General features: G+C 37.3%; 1 non-coding gene across 1 annotated transcript; it reads left to right on the top strand.

Moving 5' to 3' along the window:
- The first annotated feature begins 7902 nt into the window (after window positions 1-7902).
- Window positions 7903-8004, top strand: LOC118594374. Its single transcript, XR_004946363.1, has one exon. It is a non-coding gene; the product is annotated as a U6 spliceosomal RNA (small nuclear RNA).
- The last annotated feature ends 8961 nt before the right edge of the window (window positions 8005-16965 follow it).

Genomic DNA, 16965 nt, shown 5'->3' with positions numbered 1-16965 from the left:
GGAATGAGAAATCTCCATTAATTTTCAAATGCTTCAGGAGACCTTCTGAGTACCTTGTACAACAAAGGACCACAAACTGAGACGCCTGAGATACATGGGAGAAAGGCACCACTCTGTTGCTGCTATACATGCCCAATTAGTTGCTTCCTGCCTTTAAAGAGGGCGAGAAAAAGTGTAAATGACATGGTTGTAAATGTGTATCTTATTTAAATTTTTCTCTAACATGCAATAGTAGCAAATATGATTTTTCCACTTTTGATAAGGTACTGTTGAGTCTGTGCTTTAAATTAAACTCATCATTGCAGGTTTACTTAGTCCTTCATGAGAGCTAAGATTTGAGGATTTCCCGAGGAAGGAAATGGCTTCCAAGAGAGAAGTAAATTCCAAGAGTGATGAGGTCCCTCTGTGTATAGCAAAGTATCACAAATCAAGTTCATTTCCAAGCTCTTTCTGACAACAAATACTGGTTCCTGCTTGGCTTTCCTGAGGGATGCTAATAGGCCCAGCAATTATTGATCACTGATTGTGTACACCATTGCAGAATCCAAGACATACACCATGCTTGGAGTCTTTATCAGTGCTGTGACATTGGACTAGACTGTGAGAGGCCCAGATTTGGGCTCTTAGTACCATATAAACATGAAAAAGAAAGCAAATTAAACACACACACACACACACACACACACACACACACACACACACACCATGTCATCTGCCCATTTCATACATGAGAAAACTAATGCCATGTAGAATAACCAAACCAAGCTCTCACACAACCCAGGAGAGAAGCTGAGCTGCAAGAGAACTCCTATCATAAGAAGTGCTGTGCCATTAGCAGATGCCTCCCATTTGATTACTTATGTCCATGAAAACTATTTCCCATCTTCACAACCTGGCAGGAGATGCAAACAGAAAAGAAGTCAATCATCAGAGAGCATATTTGACCCAAATCTATAACATTTTCTTAAAATTAAAAGAAGATCCACAGGAAAACCTGAGAAACGTTTTAAAAAGCAACACTCACAAGTATTTTCAACATTGCCCTGCCTTGTACTGACATAGAAAACATCTTTTTGTATTTATTCCCAACTTTTATATTGATCCTGATACTGAGTTAGAACTGGATTACTATGGAAGACAGAATAATCTCCTGGTATGAAAATGGCATCTGCCCTTAGACACCTGCCTTTTAATCAGATAAAATCATGTGAAAAGTAAAAACTAATTGTTAAGGTGACCTCGTCCTACAACTTCAATTTACAGGTACTGGAATTAAGATTAAAAAAAAATTTATATATATGACTTGCTCAAAGGAAAAAAACCCACTTGTCTCAAAATGATGCAGGAACACAACATACTAGTCAGCTCTCTTTGACTAAGAAAGACACAAAGAGATTCTGAGCAGACCCTAAGAGCTATGTTCTCTTCTAACATATGTACATGGAAATAGCTATTATTTCTTCTTCTTCACTTTCTTAGGGTATCAGCTATTCCTGTTTGGTAACCTAGGACTACAAACTATAAACGGACATGAGTCAGTTCTCTTTCCCTAGACTTCTCAAGAGATCCGTGCCACTATCTAGAAAACAGGTTGTTACAATTGGCTTCACAAGGCAAGTTGAAAATCAGTCAGAGCCCTAACTTAGAAGGGAAGCATAGACTAGAAATCCAGAAAATAATTTTCCTTTGTCCAACTTACCTGTTTTATAATTGTTAGGGAGCTCCCACTAATAGTAGGCAGTTTAGACCAATTCAGCACTTTCCCCAGCAAAGCCCTCACTATTTAATAGACTAAGATAATAGAATGGATTTATTAATTAATAATTTGTATAGTCTTCTAAATGTGTGCTTTTAAATTAATATACCTAGGGTGTTAATTCTTCAGGGACAGAGCTTTACTCCCTCAGAATGCTTGCTTGTCCTCCGGTTGAGCCATGCAGAACTATGGACAAGCTACATCTCTCTTAGAGTGAGTGAACCTTCATTCCTTTTCAGGAGAGATGGGAGACATCTTTTCCTTATGTTGGTACAAAAATCACTAAATCTCACTTTTCCTGAACTGCAGCATATTGCTAAGCAGGTTGACAATGAGGCTAAGATGTGTGCCGAAGACATTTAATTAAGAAGAAAGTTGTCTATGTTTAAGCAGCTATTTTGATATCTGCTTCTATCCTTGCTGCACATCAGTTTGAACCTCAAAGTCAGGCTGGGAGCTAACACACACTCATATTGTGGGCCCAGCATTTGAATATGCTCTACCAAAGAAGGGTGAAGAATAAGATGACAAATTCCACAAATGATCCATTCAGACATTTAAATATTGAATGCACAATGATTGACAGTTCATCTAGTCTAAAGAGTTTTAGTCCCAAATTCCAGTGCCTTTTACCAAAAAGAATCAATTCACAACATGTTCAATGAGCTCTCAGAATGCTTGCAACTCTATCACAAAGCCCCATCTGCAGAAAGGTCACTTACTACAGGCACCATGCAAAACTCTGCTTCCATTGCTAGATTAAGTCTGAATATTTGAAAACATCTCCTTTAGAGAAATAAAAAGAAACTCCCTGATGATTGAAATTTCATCAAGAATGGATGAAATGTTGGATCATTATTCCTCAGGATATTCTTTCACATACTTTTCTTTGGGAGAAAGGACTGGCAAATCTCTTCTGGTCTTTGGATATGTGTATATAATTATGAGAAATTGGAATGTGAGCCAAAACCTGGGCAAAGCCTTTGTCTACCTTCTCATGCAATATTCTAAAATATCATAAAGTTTGATTGCCTCTAGTTTGCATGTGAGGAAATCACAGTGCTGGAGTCATATGCAGAGGGTGATGGTTTAAACCAGTACAATTCCATAGACAGCTCTGTAATTTCCTTCTAATCTTTATAAACTGGAGGTGGGAAACTTTCTCCCTCCTGGAAACATTGTCATAAATGATCAAAGCCTATGGAAGTCATTTAACCAATGTCTATATTTTATAGGTCACAAAGAAAATACTTTTAAATATATCTTTTTCCAAGACACACAGTATAAACTTCAAGAATCTACATTGCTGTACAATTTACAGGCTTTCCCCCAGTAAATATTATTTAAATGTCTCACACTAAAATAACTTAAATACATAAAGTTTACAATATCTTTTTTGTTTGTTTGTTTGTTTGTTTGTTTGAGCTGAGGATCGAACTCAGGGCCTTGCGCTTGCTAGTCGAGCGCTCTCCCACTGAGCTAAATCCCCAACCCCCAAGTTTACAATATCTTTCTGTGATAATCTATTTATATTATTATGTGAGTCCTTCTAAGCTTTTGAATAACAAATAGTATGCCCAATAAAGATGATCAAATCATCACAGTGCATATTACTTATCTCATAGTGTGTACTATCCCTGTGTCTTGATAGTCTACACATTAATCATTTTAATGTCTAGGTAATATTCCATCAAACTGATATATCATGAAACTAATTTCACATTTTTGTAAGACATCTGACTTTATTTACTAAATAAAAACTGGTATTGTGTAGGCCTATATTAGATATCTAACTAGACACATTTTCAATGAACAAAACTCATTCTAAAATAGATAGTGATCCATGTCCGAATATTAGATTTGAGAGAAATGCCCTAATGAAATGTGCATAGTCTTATTTATTCTTATTTGTAATTTTGAGGTCTGGAATAGCAATTCTACATCTGCCATCTGTAATCCATATTACCATTATTGTGATTATGCATGAAGATTTGTGGGTGCATCTTGCACCTTATAAATGCATATGTAGATAAAGTGAGCCTCTGCCTCCATGCTTAGGAACTCAGAGAAGGATTGTGAACATTGAACAGAGATATGTTAATATATGAAGACTTCATAAAAATGTAAGGTTTGGAGAATAATTTTAGATGGGGAAAGAAAGATTCCAGATAATGGATGAATTTATAGTGATGGCATCTGTGGCGTTATTTTTTACTTCCTGATGGACATGACTAAGAACATTTATCAAACATAGTATTAAGCTTCTGCAATTCTCTGCTGTCTGAGAAGGGTTTATCTGTCTGGTGTGAATAATTTAGCTATTGTAGGACAAATGTCTCTGTTTATTTATCCACAGGTAGACGACGTGACTATCTTCTCTGAGATATTGCACTTATGTGGCTGAAGGCAGCTTTTGTCTAAGGTGTCAGGAACTATTAACTATGCTACAGAGAGGGTCCAGTTGCCTCCTGCTGAAATTCTGAAGGTCACAAGAACAAGTGGGAATGCAATGACTCTGTGATCACTAAGGGTGAATCACAAGGAATTAATGTTTGGGACAACTACCAGAGGGTAGTTACTGAAGGAGATAGACAAGCCATGAGGACACAAAGTTTCTCACTCAGCAAAGCATGGGCATGAACAATCCATGGTATCATAAAAGGAGGCATTATTTTTGGAAGCAAATATTGATACACATATAAATGTTTATGAGTGGAGTATTGATATTACATTAAAATGTATTACAAGTTTAAAAAATCATGTGGCAAATTCAGTGTGATCCTCTTTATTAATGGTGTTTATTTCACTGGACTGCACAAAACTAATGAATGCAGCACTTTAACGAGACACTTCACTAATCCTTGAATATGCATCTGTAAAGGCATTCCTTTACAAAAATTGTACATCTAATTTTCATTGCATAAACCTAGACATTTAATATATGTCATAAGAACAAAGCCAAATGTTAAACAGAGTATGGAAAAATAAAAATACTATGATTTGCTTCTATACTTAGAAAATATCATAAGTCTATTGAAAGTTCAGCAGGATGAGAGTGCAGAGTGTCCATCAAAGATAGAGGAAAATAAAGAAAGGAAAGGAGGAAATAAAGGTCAGAAAGAAGAGAGGGGGGAGAATCAGGAAGCATATTACTAAAGATGAAGCCTTCCTTCAGTCACGAAGTCTCACTGAACTGTCATGAGGAATATGAATCATGCTGTCTTATTAACAATACAGAAATGCCACTCCTGTGTTAGAGCAGTGGAGGTAAGTGGTTGTGGAGAAAAACAGATGTAAGAGATAAAGGTATTTGAAAAGTAAAAGCAAGAAATAATGGGGAACTAAGTATAAAGATTTGAAGTGCAATCAAGGAAAGGATATATTTGAGAATAATTTGGAAGCTCAAACCCATCTAATTATGAAGGGTTGGAGATGGGTTGGGGGAATAGCAGGATATAATACTATAATTTCTTTATTTCATACAGCAATATCACTTTTAGGCAGAAACGGTAAGAAGGTCAATGTAGAGCAAGATGACAAATCTGAGTGACTGCGAAAGTGACCATATACCTCAGTCCCATCCTGTATCCAAACATTTTGCACTTCCAATTTGGTACCTCCCATCTTTCTGTTTCTTGAATCTGGGCTACCCCCGTGATTTCCTTTAGCCTTTTGTATACAGGAAGAGTGAAGAATCCCCTGATTTACTCCCTGCCTCCTCAGTCAGGCTGAGAATCTGTCCAGTGTTTTGTGTACAAGATCAGGCTACTAGCCTGCTGCAGTCATGCAAGGACTGGAATTTGGTGACAGATGTCAGTCATCACCACCCTAACCATATTCATTTATTTTCTGATAGGACAAAGTAATACTAGTTTGGAAAATTATGCTAGTAAAAAAAAAATCAGTTTTGAAAGTCAGACATATTCACCACCACCTACTTGAGGTTTTAGTAAGTCTAGTTATGTTTCTGTGTGCCACAAAGGTAAAAGAGCATTTCCTTTGCATGTTTCAGTATTTACTACCTGGTTGTATGCCTTAGCTTATAGCTCTCACTCCATTTCCAGTCTATCCTTTTGTACTCTCTATTATCATATACTACCCATTGCTTCTATAAGTATCTCTTAATTCCTCTCTCTTCTGTGGCCACTTGTATTCATTAGGCTCACCTGAACAACAGAGGATAATCTCCCCGACTCTGTGCCTTTAAACTGATCATACACACCAAGTCCCTTTTGATATATAATCATAGGTTTTATGAAACAGGATACAAATATCTTGGGGCAAATGGATTGCCTTCTGAGACAGCCAAAGTCATTCTAGGCTGAGCAACCCCTGGCCATTTGCCAGATGATTTCAGAAACACAAATGAGAATATCCAAGGCTATCCAGATCAGAGCTGCCCGTTACTGCCCAATATAAATTACAGAGGAACAGACTGACTATTATTTTCACTTTTCTAAATTCTGAAGTAGTTTGATTGGCAACAAAAGGTAGCTGATCTAGCTAAGATACTCAATTTTCAAAAAAATCTGTAAAAACTGTGGTGTCATCCATGTGATCAAATTACTAGATAAAATGATGGTTTTCTTGACTTGAACTAAAAATATTAGGTCAACCAATTACACTTCAAATTAAAAGGCAAAATGCCTGGCTTTGGTTCCCAGAATATGAGTGCACTATTGCTTAACATCACATGGGAAATTTGAAACTCTCTTCTTCTTTCTTCTTATTCTTGTTCTTGTTCTTCCTCTTTCCTCCTCTTCCTTCTCCTCCTCCTCTCCCTCCTCCTCCTCTTCCTTCTTTGGTACTTAGTTATATTTTATGACCAGTAAAAGGTTCCTTACATTTAAAATAATTTATTGGTTTCTTTGTTTCTTTCAACTCAAAGAACAACTTGTAAGAGCTGTGAGAAAATGGCAAGATACAGGCTACCAAGAACTCAGAACTTGACAATGGGTAATAAATAGTCTCTAAGTGCTACCTGTTGTTGTTACCATCTCTTCAATGGGTTTTTATACAGCCAGGTGTTCACTATTATCCAGGAAGCTACAGGCTACTTCCCTGTAAACTTTTAGATCATCAGATACATCAGCCTTGATAACACTATATTGATTGAAGTCCTACAACCAATAGGCAATCATCTGTTTCATCTCTGCTCTGGAAGCTTTCTTGTACTTTATTGAGTCTGCAAAGAACAGTTGAGAAGATGTGAACCTGAATTCTAGTTTTAGATGTGCTGCAAATAAGCGTTTCATTTTAAATAAGCCCACCAATCTGTGTCTCCCTCTCTGTGGGCTCTAGGATTTCTATATCACAGAATGGTTTGAAGTATCCAGTGAAGGGATTATTGAATCAAATGGAATACACTGACTAGTAATGATGGTCTTATCAATGTTCTGGATGATATTTGAATGGAAAATACATTGTTGTTTCACTCATCTTTCAAAGCTGCTGTCTATTGATGTGTATCCAATGAAGTCCTGTTCACGGATGAGTGATAATGGTCTAGGAAAAAGAAAAGTACTTCTCACTGACAGCTGACCACAAAAACTATCTGTGGGACATTGCACTAAGGTTCCTATTTATTGTTGAAATTTTAGGCAAAATCATGTCAAATAAAGCAGAAATGCAGAGTGATAAAGCAGAAATAGAACACAGTGATTAAACAGCTGAAAACATAATTTCACTTCTCAAAGACAAAGAAATCAAGAAAGTAAATAACTGCAGTTAGGACATAAGAAAAGTTTGGAAGCTGCAATTAGATACTGGACTGATTGTAAGTATATAAATAAGAATATTCAAGACAGAAGCCAAAAACCCCATTATTCATATCTTAGAATTATTCACATCCTAGAACTCAGTGAATTGTCTGGAATTACAGTTCACAGTTATTCCAGCATTCAGAGTGGGAAAATGTGTAAAAATGGTTGACAGTGGTGTGTGGTTGGACCTCTGCATACACTCCAGTTTACTGTGGCAATGGCATTGCACTGTCAGTCTTTTTTTTTTTTTTTTAATATATTTTATTATATTTGTGTTTTAATTTTACATATCAGCCATGGGTTCCCCCGTCCTCCCCCCTCCCTCCCCCGTCCCCACCTTTCCCCCAGCCCCTCTCCTCCATTCCCATCTCCTCCAGGGCCAAGACTCGCTTCGGCAGAACATATACTAAACCTGGAATGATTCAGAGAAGGTTAGCATGGCCCCTGCGCACCGTCAGTCTTAACCATGCAAATCTGCATCTTTTACAAGGCTCTTAGGCTCTTGAGAGTTTGGAAGGAAAGATTCATTTGGAATGTTGGTGAATTCTCAAGAAAGATTAATTTCATCTCCCAAAGAACATTTGTCAGTGTCCCCAGAGATGTTTTTGATTATCATACTTTGAGGTTATGTGTTACTTACATGGTACCAGTAAAAGTTAGTGAGGATCCCACTGACTTTATATGATACAAAGATCAGTCGCCACCCCAACAGTTATTTTACCTCAAACACCAAAAATATAGAAGATAAGACACTGCTCTAGCACACTGAAAAAAAGTGAGAGGAAATGGCAGTGCCAGAATTAAGTGACTACGGAATTATCACAGGTTAACTTTGAACTACCATGTCTCCTCTTCTTTCTTTGTTCACTCCCCTCTATCTCTGTGGAAGCTCATGTTTCACATTTTAGCTCCATGTACAAGATCTCAGGTCTTGTACAAAACACTTGCCAAGAGACAAAACAGTGAGTCAGAAAAGCAAGGAGGCAGGGGAGTCTCTCTTCAATTGACCTCTCTGTAACCAACTGCCATGCAGTACAGTCTCTTGTAGGAATCAGAATTGCAAGGACTGGGGGTATAGGGCAGTGGTAGAGTGTTTGCTTATCATGAGGCTTTTTGGTTCAACCCACAGTCCCGCAAAAAGAAAAACAGCAAAACCAGAATTACAGATTGTGATAGCAATATTACTGGGTGGCAAAGGATTAGTGGAATTTTAAGCCATGTGACATGAAAGATACAGGTCAAAATAAATATAGGGACATGAAAACACTCATGGATAGAGAAAGAAGTCTCCCCAAAACAGCTATCAAAAAACCATGAGTTGGTTATTATTATTATTATTATTATTATTATTATTATTATGCTTTACTTTTTAGAGTTTCATCTATTAGACTGACAATTACTAATTTCCCCTTACTTATTAGCAGATACTGTTTAATGTATTTATTCATGTATCATCTCATTTCTGTAATGAGTGCATACAAACAACTGACAACAATTGTTTTTTTTACAGTATTCCCCAAAAGAAAACTGTGCCCAATGTGGATGGGACAGAATACACAGAAGGAAAAGCAGTGGAGAAACAGTACACATGGGCTATTAAGCATCAGCCACAGGGAAGCTTTTAAAAAGGTTTAATGTAGTTCAGACTTTCATTTCTTCAGTAATTTTGTTAGAGATGAATGAAAGGGCATTAGTGTCAATCATCTTTGTGAAAATACAAAGAATGCCCCCTTTATAATGTCTTATTATGTTGAAAATAAGGGGTATTCCTGATTTGATTTGGTATAGAATTTAATTGGATTAGCTTCACTAAAGCATTCAAGATGTGGCTTATTTTTCCATTGCTTTCACTGTTGAGAAACTTTTGAAGACAACTGTGACATGCAGCAAGCTATCCCGCACCAAGTATTTCCTTCAAGTTAATGTTGGACATGGTTCTTACAAAGGTTTCCTAAAAGGGTTAACATGCAGACATGCCTCCATTTGTCTAATTTTTTCATTAGATGAAGGCCATCTCCTACTCACCTCAGGCATTCTCAAGGAGCCAATCATTTCAAAGAAGACCGTACTCTGAAGGACTGATTTTATTAATAATGAACCTGAGCTTTGTACTTCAATAATACTTTTCATCTATGAGTTCTGAAGTGCTTTGCAATTTAAATGAATTAAGCTCCATCATACACTTTGAGCTGCAGAATACTTGTTTTTGAAATAAAAAAAATCTAAGAGAGACTCAGAGTTAAAGTTTCAAAAATAAAATACCCTCTTTCTGGTCTATGTGTCCCTGTACCATTCCTCTTCGGTGCTCTCTTTCCCCATTCCTTCTAACGTGTCCTCTCAGGGCCCTACACAAACATGACGCAAGGCTTTCCCTATGAATTTGAGTCAATCACTTAGTCAACCAGGAAGTGGGATGAAGTGTGTGTCTATTATTGTCATGACTTTGCTTATTCTTATGGGTATTAAACTTCCTTTTTCATCATTTCTATCCTCTGTCCACAGCACTGTTGCTGAGCCTTTGTGTGCCCTGCCTTTGCCCCTATCCCCATTGGCTTCTGACTGAATAAGTTAGATATGATGGGGTGAAGAGGTTGCCTAGGGACACCAGATTCTGTTTAGTCCCAAATATTTGAGGTGTGGTGGAATATTCAGTAACTAATTCACACCAACTAAGGATTAGGATTCTTGAGAAAGTAACTAGATCTACTTTTGACTAAAAGAAGAAGATTTTTCTCTCAGCCCAGAGAAAGACAAACTATAGCAAATCTTATCTTGGGTGAAGATTTGTGATAACTTTTCATGTCAATTTAAAATGTTTTTAGATGAGATTAACATTTAACTCAATAGTAAAGCCGACTGCCACCCATAATGTGCTAATGCCTCAGACATTGCTATTTCTCCGAGTATATCAAAGGGCTCACTTCCCCTGAGCAGGAAGAAAAGACTTTAGAAGAAAAACCACCAAACTGTGGTATCAGCTCCTGAGATTTTGGCCTGCTGGTCTACCCTCAGGCTTTAGATTTTCCAATCTCCCTAATCTTATAAACAACACACACACACACACACACACACACACACACACACACACACATACACACACACACACAATTCTGTTTCTCTAGGGGACCTTGAGTCTTGCAGGTTTCATTTTGTAAATAATTTAATTGGCAAATAGCCATACTCATTCATATATGGAAGGTTTATACCTGATTTCTTACTCTAATATGGAGTTGAGTAGTTGCAACAACATCTCTCAGTGACACACACACACACACACACACACACACACACACATAAAACCCTAAAAAAATATACTATGTATTCCTTTATAGGAAATATTGCCAACTACTGTGTTAGCTTACCCCCTGTCTTTTCCACTGAGAAAAGACCAGATGATTGGTAAACCTCCCTTACCACCTGAGTTGCTGGCTTTCAATTTTTTTTTTAACTTAGTCTTCTGTCTGCTATCCTGTTCAGAGCCATTTGTGATATAGATGAATCCATTCCGCTCTTGAAGACAAGACCTTTTAAGTTAAGAACTTCCTCAGTTATTTCTGTGTAGATTTGTATTTCATGGATGAAATTCCAACAATTTTGAAAAAAAAATGATAAAAATCAAAGCAGCTGGAATTCACTGGTTAAGCCTATGTAAAGTGCCTATCTTCCTATTAAGCTGCCTGAACATATTATCTAATTGCATTAAGACAACTGTTCCATAATTAACCCATTTGTCACATGTAGAAATGGAAACTGAGAAAGTTTATCCCCTCTCAAATACAGATGTCAGAGCAGCAGACTCCTGAGCCCATGCCAACATACTAAACCCTTCTTCAAAGGAATGAAGCTGTTACCAAGGAACTGAAGATCCACCTTAAACCACATTAGACTATTTCTGTGGTTTCAAAGTTGTAATTTTAGTAGATCAGCAAAAGAATGTATTTTGAAGAGTTTAGGTGCCTGATTAATTCCATTAATATTTTAATGAATGAGCTAACCTATTAGCTTTCATCCTTACAGAAAACTATAGTGAAAGCATTTTTAAAAAGAAATCAAAAACACATCTGCTTTGATGCAGTTGCTAGGATCCCCTTTTTGTTATGCAGTGTGATGTGTGCCCTGTGCTCTGAAAGGACTACCTGTGTCTCTTAGGCATAGCTGGTGATCACAGGTTCCTCATGGATGAAAAAGACCCAGCACAATAAAAATTATCACAAGCCTCATTTCTTTTCCTTCTGCTTTATGACACCACAATGCTACCAACAAAGCACAAGAAGAATTATTTACTTTTTGGTTCAGGTAGTTCCAATCTGTATTCATTTGATATCAGCATGCCAGAAAAATTTTCTGATCAACTGTGTTATCAGACATTGAAAAAAAAAAAGCATTTTCTGCACACTGTGAGGCTGCTAATGGTCCTGAAATATCTGGGGATGCTCTTACAGTAATAGAGAATTACCAGATCACATAAAAGCACTTACGTTGATGCACGCACAGATTATAAAACGGGACAGCTTCTTCCTGATGGGCTTTCACCTGCCATTGCTATTATGGAAGAAGGGGTTATGGGAAGATGCACAGGGTAGATGTTGAAGAATGGATGAAGTCTCCCTAAAGCCTATATAAGCCTATATCTCTAGGACCAATTCCCATTCATTTTTAGGACTGCAGCTTTAAAAGCCAGTTGTAGTAACAGGGTGACTTCACAGACCTGTATCAGAAATGACCATACTATATCTACATTCTGCCAAGTGCTTTAGAAACTCTCTTAAAGTAGATTAATTTAATCCAAGAGGAAAGGAATATCTAAATCAAGGAAATTCTGCCATACATTGTACAAATGAGAAATCAAGGAACAGTAATAGAAAAAAATGTTTAATGTCTACACATTTAACAAAAGGATGCAATGTAATGTGCATGAATCTGATTCTTTTTTTCAAACTTGTATTCATTTAAATAATCATAATGCACCATGAGGGACAGAGTTACAAGTTTGGTTTCCTGGAAAGTTAAGTCTCCACAGCATTGACCACTGAATATCCTTTATGCCTGATGGTGATCATCTTCTCTTCTCCATGGTTTGAAGCTTAGATTAAATTAAAAAAAAAAAAAAACCTCTCTATGGATCTATATTCCCCAAAATATTTCCCAAATCCCAAAGGTTGCTGCATTACCAGAGCTTCAAGGGCTTATCCTATAACTTTTTAGTGTGGTAACCATTTATAGCTCAGATAAAGGAAACTGTTTTCTGCCTGAACAATCTAAAGAAAGCACCTACAGAATCCAATTTTGTGGTGTAATTGTGAACAGCTACAGAGGAAATTGAAGAAAAATAATCATTGGCTTACAGTCAGAAAAATTCATAGTCCTAATTGCTTTAGTTGTTATGTATCTCTGACAACTCTATAGTTTCTGAGCTTTCATATTGTAAAATGAAAATGCAAATAACAATAATACTAGTCCACAAGATAGTTAATGAGATGTGATGGTAAAACTCAATAGCTATAAAGGGTAATACAAATATTAGTTATTGCTATTGTAATTTCCATGTTTCTTTTATTGTGTTAATATAGCATTCATCATCTCGCTAGGTATAGTGGTGTCTAGGAGGCCATAGAAAGTAGGAGTTGACAGAGAAAAGATTGCTAGAGAGGAATATATAATTGTAACCCAACTCACTAAGGAGTTAATACTATTAATTGTAGTCCCATAAAATAATTGGTAAATTTAACATGTATCCAAGAAAATTTAGTACCAATTTTCTGAGTGTGATACAGTGCTGTGAATGTCCAATGGAAAAAATTTTATTTATAGAATAGGCTTTAATCACAGAAGAATATAAACAGCAATTTTACACCTGAGTTTTATGCTCCTTTCACAATAGGAATGTGTATTTTATAAACATATCTCCATATTATCTTGCCAAACTTGAACCCTGTGAATTAAAAGAACAGTTGGCTTGGCAATAATGGCACAAATTATAACAGAGTGACCAACTAATTTCTGCTAGGCTTCAAGGCCATCTCTAAAAACAAAACTCATGCTTGACATCCCAATAGGAGCCAAGATCCCATGATTGAATAGGTAATAGGTCTTAGGAGACAACTAAAGCAATTAGGACTATAAAGTTTTCTGACTGTAAGTCCATGATTTTTTTTTCTTCAACAGAAAAAAAAAAAGGACATCATATTAAACTAACTTGTAATAATTGGTTATTCTACCCAACAACTAGTTGATCTATCAACCCTCATTAGATAGGCATATTTTACTTGTAGAAGGTTATTCACATATCCAAAGTTAGTCAACAAGTAGAGAGTGCAAGGTTTTTCAGAAATAAATGGAACATCTTCATCATATCTGGGATCATTGTGCAGGAAGGGGCACAAAGATGCTTAAGAGCCACAGGCATTTGTTATTGAAACAACTGGGAAAAAGGACTTACAATTGAAGAATTGCTTTCATTAGAGATCAGATTAGCCCGTGGGCATGTCTATGTTTTTTTTTTTTTTTTAATTTCTAATGGATGTATGTTGGTCCAGCCTACTATGGGTGGTGCCATCCCTGGGCTGGTAAACCTGAGCTGTATAAGAAAGCAATCTGAGCAACCCAGAGAGAGCAAATCAGTAAGCAGTATCCCATCCATGGTCTTTGCTTCAGTGCCTGCCTTTGCTTCCTTCCGTGACAGACTGTGATCTGAATGTGTAAGCCAAATAAACTTTTTCCTCACCAACTTGCTTTTTGGTCATTGTGTTTAACATAGTCAAACCAGAATTTCCGCATATTAAAATTGTTCACCCATTCAGATATTCAAATACAAGCCAGAACATAGTCCATGCTTACAGTTGAATTCATGTATACTAGGGTCTATTGTCTCCTCTAATCACTCTGAGAGTTGTTTTCTTTCCACAATGATATGACATCCAGATATAATTTATAAAAAAGCCTTCTTTATGTAGCCATCTCTACTGTAATTGTGAGGACAAATTTCTCTCAGGAAGGGAATTCTGCTTTCGTTTCTGAGATAGACCTCTGACACTGGCAATGATGTACTTCATGTTAGTTCAGTCAGGTCAGGTACATCATCTTAAATGACTTCACTCTCTCTTCAAAATTGTACATTTCCTTTGCTAACATACATTGATTTCATGTTGTCCAAAACAATATCTTCACTTGAACCCCACCACCACATCCTTTTCAAGAACAGCTCATAGTTTCTCCTCATTACATGTTTGACTTGTGGCACTGTATTTGTCTGGAATAACTTGGATGACAAGTATAGTGACTATCCATCAGGGCTTATCCTTGTTCATAGTCCTCGTGTGCATCTTAAAGACTTAATCACTTCTAGACCTCAAACATTTGCCACGGTTCAGTCAACCTTTATGCTTTATATTGCATTTCATAAGACAGACATGACTTCATTTAGTCCACACTAACCTTAAGTACAATAATAGTGTTGTATGGATGGCATAATCAGGTTTGAATGGTGCTATTTACCTAATATTTACTTTCAGATTTCTGTCTTTATACTCTCTTCCCAGTTATTCCTACATATTAAGTATAATTTATATACTGATGAGCAACACATTATTAATTCTAGTCCTTATATCTACAGAGAAGATAAAACTTTGTAGCAACTCTGCTTCTTTTCTAAGCTGTCACAAGTGATAGTTTGATTTAACTGAATATTTTCCCAAATTGTAAATTTCTTGAGAATAAACACAATACCTTTATTTTGCTCATTTCTTTATGGCTAGCTTTTTAACATGGTTTAATTCTCCAAGTTGCTGTAGCAAGTGTTATGAAGAAAGCAGCTAACAAAAAGATTTACTGTTTAAAAGTTCTTGGGGTTATAGATTAGCTATCAAGCTTTCAGCAAGGTTGGTTACTTCTGGAGACTGTGAAGAAGACTCTGTACTACGATTGCTTTAGTTTCTGGAGATCTCTAGTAATTTACCTTTCCCAAAACATCATTCTGATTCCTGCTTTCACTATTATATTTCCCTGTGTGCATCTCTGAATCTACATTTCATCATTTTACTTCTGGACAACTGCAGACCTTTGAGGCCAGGGCCCCATCTGGCACTCCACATCTCTCATAGCCTGCAGGCATACATCTAAGTTTGGCACAGCTAGTTTTCTAGAGACAGGATCCAAACACATAAGTGTTCCCTTCTTTTACATAAAATACATTCCTCCATCATCCAAAGACCAAATGCAAACCATTTGTAGCTGGAGACCTTCTCTCCAGCCCCCGCCAAGCCCTGTCAGTCCGACAACCCACTTATAAAATAAACACACAGATGCTTACATTATTTAAACTGTTGGGCCATTAGCTCAGGCCTACCATTGTCTAGCTCTAGCTCTTACTCTTATATTCAGCCTATTTTTATTAATCTATACTTTGCCACATGGCTCGTGGCTTACTGGTACCTTAAATCTCGCTTGTCATGGCAGCAGCTGACAGATCTCTCTTTGCCTTCGCCTTCCACTTCCCAGAATTCTCCTCTCTCCTTGTCCCACCTATACTTCCTGCCTGGCTACTGGACAATCAGCAATTTATTTATACAGAGAAATATCCACAGCTATTTCTCCACACCCGATATCCCCTTATTCTTAACAGCATATTCCCTCTGCCCATTCCACTCGTCTCCCAAAGAATAAAGATTTATGCTGTGATCAGGTAGGGAGCCTCAGTCTGAAAGAGAGATCATCTCAGATCTCACCCTGGGTTCAGCTGTGTGGGAAGGAAAAGCCCTCTGGGAGTATTTTCCATGTATTGGAGAGGCAACAAAATGTCCCGTGGATAAAAGATATAGAGAATGTATTCTCCCTGCTGTCTCCTAACCCTGAACTTCCTGCAGTTTGCTGAAACTGTGGGCATCCATTCATTGTTAGTTATTTAGTGGTGCTCTTACCCCGAGAGGAACATGTCCCGAACACAACAAGACCACAGAAGAGTTTTTATTAAAAAGGATAGAAATGTGACAGGCCTGTGTGAAGCACACACGTGAGTGAGGAGACAAGAGAGAGAGGAGAGAGAGAGAAGAGAAGAGAGAGAGACCTGTGCAAAATGGCGCGGGCTTTTTAAAGATTGTGCCACGCATGCGTACAAGAACGCATGTGGCTACTCCAAGCATGGGCGTAGATTACATGGCCGTGCACTTTATGCAACCATGTAAAGCCACGGAGTCCTAGCCACGTGAGATGTTCTGACCTGGAAATGGCTATTTTGAACCAGAAATAATTAGGCAGTCCGCCGGGCAAGCCCAACCGTGTGGACATGTTGTGATTTCCTATCATTCATGTATATTCATTATTCCTACTCTATTTTGTCCTCCCATCATGGCTTTGCAGCTACCCCTGATGAACCAATGACTGAGAACCCTCATTTCATCTTGGAAAGGAGCAAAATAAAACATGAGCTGTATAACCATCTGAGAAGTTCAG

The sequence above is a fragment of the Onychomys torridus genome, chromosome 12, assembly GCF_903995425.1.
Source record: "Onychomys torridus chromosome 12, mOncTor1.1, whole genome shotgun sequence".
NCBI classification, from domain to species: Eukaryota; Metazoa; Chordata; class Mammalia; order Rodentia; family Cricetidae; genus Onychomys; species Onychomys torridus.
Note: the sequence above shows the minus strand (reverse complement) of the source record. Positions and strands in the feature narration are given on the sequence as shown.